The sequence below is a fragment of the Macrobrachium rosenbergii genome, chromosome 12 (assembly GCF_040412425.1).
Source record: "Macrobrachium rosenbergii isolate ZJJX-2024 chromosome 12, ASM4041242v1, whole genome shotgun sequence".
In the NCBI taxonomy this organism is placed as follows: domain Eukaryota; kingdom Metazoa; phylum Arthropoda; class Malacostraca; order Decapoda; family Palaemonidae; genus Macrobrachium; species Macrobrachium rosenbergii.
Window position 1 is genome coordinate 105,463,626 of NC_089752.1, and position 6,709 is coordinate 105,470,334.

Consider the following 6,709-nt stretch of genomic DNA (forward strand, 5'->3'; position numbering starts at 1 on the left):
GGGAGAACTGGAGCTCTCCATAGTACTTGGGTACAAGTCTATCAATTCATTGCACAGACTTGCTGGGTTATTTTTCGATGTTTTAAGCCTCAAAATACTGTACTTTACTTATACCTTCGGTAGGGTTAGATTCAACAAAGAATGTATTAATAATGAATCTCTCTGCTTTTCAGGTCTTGGGGCATTTTGTAGGTAACTGATCACGTCCAATCCACGACAAATCAGCTGAACGGTAAGGTAGTGTGTATTACTTTTTTTTTACCGAATCAATACTAAAAAGCTTATGGTTTATGTACAGTGTATCAGAAAATATCGGTGTACAAATGAAAATAATAAATTTTTGTTCACTCGTCTAATTTTCAGCAAAACGGAGGACAATGTGTCCATGATAAAGATAGAGTTTGCACATAATTATGCACGCAGATCTGTTGCTTAAGTCTTCCAAGCTTTCATGGATAAATGGGAATAATTTGTGCTACTTTTCATTATTTCAGCGAAATGCTGATTTTCTCAGATTTCCTTAATACAAAATATAAAGTTGAATATTTAATTTATGGGTCTAATGAATAATTTGAACAAAATTGACGCAATAACCGGTTTTGTTGGGAACATTCAAGATCAGTGTTACTGTTATGTACAGTTCTTAGGAATCTAATTTGTTTCAAAGCCTTTTTTCAACCAATTGACATTGGAAGTAACAACATTTTGCATGACACAACAATACAGTGATTGTATTAAGAACCACGACTGATTGAACCTTTAGCAGTGTGGCAAAATCTGGAGTGTTAAACAACGCTGCATTCAAAGAGTCATTTGCACAGCATTTTGTGTTGTAAAAGGGCTGAGTTTCCTTGATTTTGAAGCACTGAGGCGAGCTCTAAAAAATGACATTCCAGGCTGCCCTCTCTGAGCGTAATTAATGGTTATTAGTTATCTGCCATTAACTGTATAAATTTTGCAATATAGTTTTTACTGAAATTGGTGTCACTTTCCACACTACGCTGCATTAAGTCAGGAAGTACAAAAAATTATTATGTCAACTCGTTAGGGAAAGGTTTAAGCTTTTGCACTTCGTATTCAAGTAATTTTTGCTTTCTACAGAGATTTGTTTCCTTTGCAGGCTCATTGCTACAGGGCTTTCTGGGTGGAATGAAAGCATATTAATCGATTGATGGTGCATAAAGCAGGCAGAAGATTAAATACAGCTCTTGGGAATTTCTATAAATCAGGAATACTACAAACTTTAAAAAAGATGTTGGAAGGAGACAACAGCCAAAATTACTGCTGCTGAAAAAGCCACAAGAACAAAGATTATGACATCGAATAACTCTTTTTATGAAGAAAATTAGTCAGGTGAAAGACAATTATTTCAAGAAATAATATAAATGAGGAAGCTATAAAGGTCAGGTGTGACGGGTGTAGAAACCTCTTCATTCCGATGCTGTCTTAAGCCAGGACCGCCCAGGGGAAACAGATTACTCCTTTAACATAAATGTTAGACACCCAAACTTTCACATAAAGAGATTATAATCTTAAAGATATTGACTATTAAAGCTATGGTAGTACTGTTTATCAGGGTTATAACAGTGCTTATTGACCAGCATGTTAGTTAACCAGGATCATAACAACGCCTATTGGCCAGCAAGTGTTAGTTTATTAGGGTGATAACAGTGCCTATTGGCCAGCAAGTGTTAGTTTATTAGGGTCATAACAGTGCCTATTGATCAGCAAGTGTTAGTTAATCATGGTCTTAAAAGTGCCTATTGGCCAGCATGTGTTAGTTTATCAGGGTCATAACAATGCCTATTGGCCAGCAAGTGTTAGTTTATCAGGGTCATAACAGTGCCTATTGGCCAGCAAGTGTTAGTTATCAGGGTCATAACAGTGCCTCTTGACCAGCATGTGTTAGTTAACAAGGGTGATAACAATGCCTATTGGCCAACAAGTGTTAGTTTATCAGGGTCATAACAGTGCCTATTGGCCAGCAGTGTATTGGCCAGCAAGTGTTAGTTTATCAGGGTCATAACAGTGCCTATTGGCCAGCAAGTGTTAGTTTATCAGGGTCATAACAGTGCCTATTGGCCAGCAAGTGTTAGTTTATCAGGGTCATAACAGTGCCTATTGGCCAGCAAGTGTTAGTTTATCAGGGTCATAACAGTGCCTATTGGCCAGCAAGTGTTAGTTTATCAGGGTCATAACAATGCCTATTGGCCAGCAAGTGTTAGTTTATCAGGGTGATAACAGTGCCTATTGGCCAGCAAGTGTTAGTTATCAGGGTCATAACAGTGCCTCTTGACCAGCATGTGTTAGTTAACAAGGGTGATAACAATGCCTATTGGCCAACAAGTGTTAGTTTATCAGGGTCATAACAGTGCCTATTGGCCAGCAAGTGTTAGTTTATCAGGGTCATAACAGTGCCTATTGGCCCAGCAAGTGTTAGTTTATCAGGGTCATAACAGTGCCTATTGGCCCAGCAAGTGTTAATCAGGGTCATAACAGTGCCTATTGGCCAGCAAGTGTTAGTTTATCAGGGTCATAACAGTGCCTATTGGCCAGCAAGTGTTAGTTTATCAGGGTCATAATCAGTGCCTATTGGCCAGCAAGTGTTAGTTTATCAGGGTCATAACAGTGCCTATTGGCCAGCAAGTGTTAGTTTATCAGGGTCATAACAGTGCCTATTGGCCAGCAAGTGTTAGTTTATCAGGGTCATAACAGTGCCTATTGGCCAGCAAGTGCCTATTGTGTTAGTTTATCAGGGTCATAACAGTGCCTATTGGCCAGCAAGTGTTAGTTTATCAGGGTCATAACAGTGCCTATTGGCCAGCAAGTATTAGTTTATCAGGGTCATAACAGTGCCTATTGGCCAGCAAGTGTTAGTTTATCAGGGTCATAACAGTGCCTATTGGCCAGCAAGTGTTAGTTTATCAGGGTCATAACAGTGCCTATTGGCCAGCAAGTGTTAGTTTATCAGGGTCATAACAGTGCCTATTGGCCAGCAAGTGTTAGTTTATCAGGGTCATAACAGTGCCTATTGGCCAGCAAGTATTAGTTTATCAGGGTCATAACAGTGCCTATTGGCCAGCAAGTGTTAGTTTATCAGGGTCATAACAGTGCCTATTGGCCAGCAAGTGTTAGTTTATCAGGGTCATAACAGTGCCTATTGGCCAGCAAGTGTTAGTTTATCAGGGTCATAACAGTGCCTATTGGCCAGCAAGTGTTAGTTTATCAGGGTCATAACAGTGCCTATTGGCCAGCAAGTGTTAGTTTATCAGGGTCATAACAGTGCCTATTGGCCAGCAAGTGTTAGTTTATCAGGGTCATAACAGTGCCTATTGGCCAGCAAGTGTTAGTTTATCAGGGTCATAACAGTGCCTATTGGCCAGCAAGTATTAGTTTATCAGGGTCATAACAGTGCCTATTGGCCAGCAAGTGTTAGTTTATCAGGGTCATAACAGTGCCTATTGGCCAGCAAGTGTTAGTTTATCAGGGTCATAACAGTGCCTATTGGCCAGCAAGTGTTAGTTTATCAGGGTCATAACAGTGCCTATTGGCCAGCAAGTGTTAGTTTATCAGGGTCATAACAGTGCCTATTGGCCAGCAAGTATTAGTTTATCAGGGTCATAACAGTGCCTATTGGCCAGCAAGTGTTAGTTTATCAGGGTCTTAACAGTGCCTATTGGCCAGCAAGTGTTAGTTTATCAGGGTCTTAACAGTGCCTATTGGCCAGCAAGTGTTAGTTAATCAGGGTCTTAACAGTGCCTATTGGCCAGCAAGTGTTAGTTTATCACGGTCATAACAGTGCCTATTGATCAAGTATTAGTTTATCAGGGTCATAACAGTGCCTATTGACCAGCAAGTGTTAGTTAATCAGGGTCTTAACAGTGCCTATTGGCCAGCAAGTGTTAGTTTATCACGGTCATAACAGTGCCTATTGGCCCAGCAAGTGTTAGTTTATCAGGGTCATAACAGTGCCTATTGGCCAGCAAGTGTTAGTTTATCAGGGTCATAACAGTGCATATTGGCCAGCAAGTGTTAGTTTATAAGGGTCATAACAATGCCTATTGGCCAGCAAGTGTTAGTTTATCAGGGTCATAACAGTGCCTGTTGGCTAGCAAGTGTTAGTTATCAGGTCATAACAGTGCCTATTGGCCAGAAGGTGTTAGTTAATCAGGGTCATAACAGTGCCTATTGGCCAGCAAGTGTTACAGCAAGTGTTAGTTTATCAGGGTCATAACAGTGCCTATTAGCCAGCAAGTGTTAGTTTATCAGGGTCATAACAGTGCCTATTGGCCAGCAAGTGTTAGTTTATCAGGGTCATAACAGTGCCTATTGGCCAGCAAGTGTTAGTTTATCAGGGTCATAACAGTGCCTATTGGCCAGCAAGTGTTAGTTTATCAGGGTCATAACAGTGCCTATTGGCCAGCAAGTGTTAGTTTATCAGGGTCATAACAGTGCCTATTGGCCAGCAAGTATTAGTTTATCAGGGTCATAACAGTGCCTATTGGCCAGCAAGTGTTAGTTTATCAGGGTCATAGCTGTGCCTATTGAACCAAAGTCGAGTAGAGTCCATGTTTGCTTCTTGTATTTTCTAAGTGGCAACTATATAAGTCTTTACCATATGAAGTAGTTCACTGCTGTCCAGGAGAGATATTCTGTTACTGAAACCTGCTATTGGTTTAAAATTTCAATGAATTATTCCCACGTTAATTTCTTCTCAGTTTAACGTACATATCAGGTAGCACAATTTTATTCAGGACGTATAGACTATTTTACCTAAAGGTCATATCATCTCACAATCTGAACTAATGAGCATTTGCTAAGCTTCTTGTCACTTTAGTATCCGCAGTCGGTTAATTCATTATACGCCAGAATACACAGTTTATTTTCCATTTGAATTTATCTGTCAGCTATTAGGCAGATCAGTGTCCTGGCATGTATGTATTGTTACTCACTTTTCCTATACCTCAGTATACAACAAAATACATAGCCCTTTCTAGGTAAGATTCATAAGTTAAATATTTCAGTGCATTTCAAGATAGTTTTATTTCAATTTCTTATTAGTTTAAAATGACTATTAGCTATGAATTGTTCTGTACGTTTCAGGATACATAGTTTTGTTTTGACCTGAATATAGTACAATGTTACTATATTCAAGTCAAAACAAAACTATGTATCCTGAAACGTACAGAACAATTCATAACAAATAGTCATTTTAAACTAGTAAGAAATTGAAATAAAACTTGTTTTATCTTGAAATGCACTGAAATATTTAACTTATGAATCTTACCTAGAAAGGGCTATGTATTTTGTTAGTTCCTTGTCAGCCACAAGTAGCTTGGGGTGTCTGGACACATAGTTGATGCAATTTTTTTATTCGATATTAGGACCCGGCATTTTTCAGGATACATTTTTATTTGCATAAGATTCGTACGTTTAATATTAGGGATTAAAAAAAATTGTTTCAGGATACATAGCCTATGTTTGATACAGTTATGTCTTGAAATACAAAATCTTCTCTAAAATTTCTAAGCAATGTTAACATCATCTACCAAGTACTTTAGTACATCACACAATGCATAATTTTTAAGTATAATCATTTGTTTAATATTAGATAAACGTAAATTCCATCTTAGCGTAATATCGGCTATTAGATAGTAATGGCTACATTTTTACTATTTCATGTGGAAAAAATCACGCATGTTTAAGGATAACTTTTTCATCAAGTTTCAGTTTTGATTTGCAGTATCCAGGAGGTCATTGTTCAGTCCATACTTGCCAGGACACGAACTTCACATGAGGTTAATACAGTAGTAGGTTATGCTTTTATTTTTAGTTCATTCATATATGATCAGTAGTAAAACGTTCATCAGTTAAAAGGAATAGGCTTCGCTGATTCCATGGAACATCTTCGTGCCAGCAGATATAGTTAGTTATAGTTGTGTGGAGAAGAACCTTTGAGGTATTAACCTTTATAAAATGGGTAATATTTTAGACTAAAGTACAAACTTTTTCTTTTATTTGTCTTTAATGAACCATATAGATGTTCTTGAACTAGCTTCCTTCATAGTAGGGGTTCAGCTTCTTATATATATAGCTTTAATCCATGGTTTGTTTCTTTGTTGATTTATATCAGATTTACTTTGGAATTCATTTTGCGTTATGGTGATGTTATGTAAACGTTGGTGCTTATACTTTAAAGCTTATAGGTTTTGAAAGGCTGCGTTTAATACAAGAGAGATATCTCAGCCTGAAGCATTTTGAAACGCGTGCACTGTTGAGACAGGAGGTATTTCAGAATTTATTGTATTAGTTTTATCTCAAACTTTATGGCATGAAGAACTTGTCATTCTTTTCAAGCGATTCAACGAATCGCTCTGAATCTTGTACAGAGCTCGCCATGACAATAATGAATCTTGCTTAACATTAAACATGCATCAATTAGAAGTTAATACTACCTGCTGGAGAGTATCTTATCAGAAGCATCATTATTATGGCATCTCTGCATATTTCAAGACACTGGTTGCACGTGAAAGTTCCAAATTGAAAGTGTTACTGTCAGAGCAGTTTGGTGGTATTATTGTTAAATGTATTGTAGATGAATGGTTTGATAAGTAAACTCAAATTCTCAGCGTTACTTTAAAATGAATGTGGCACTTTTACCAATAGTATATTAGGTAAATGATTCAGTCATATTGAATGCGTTATTTGA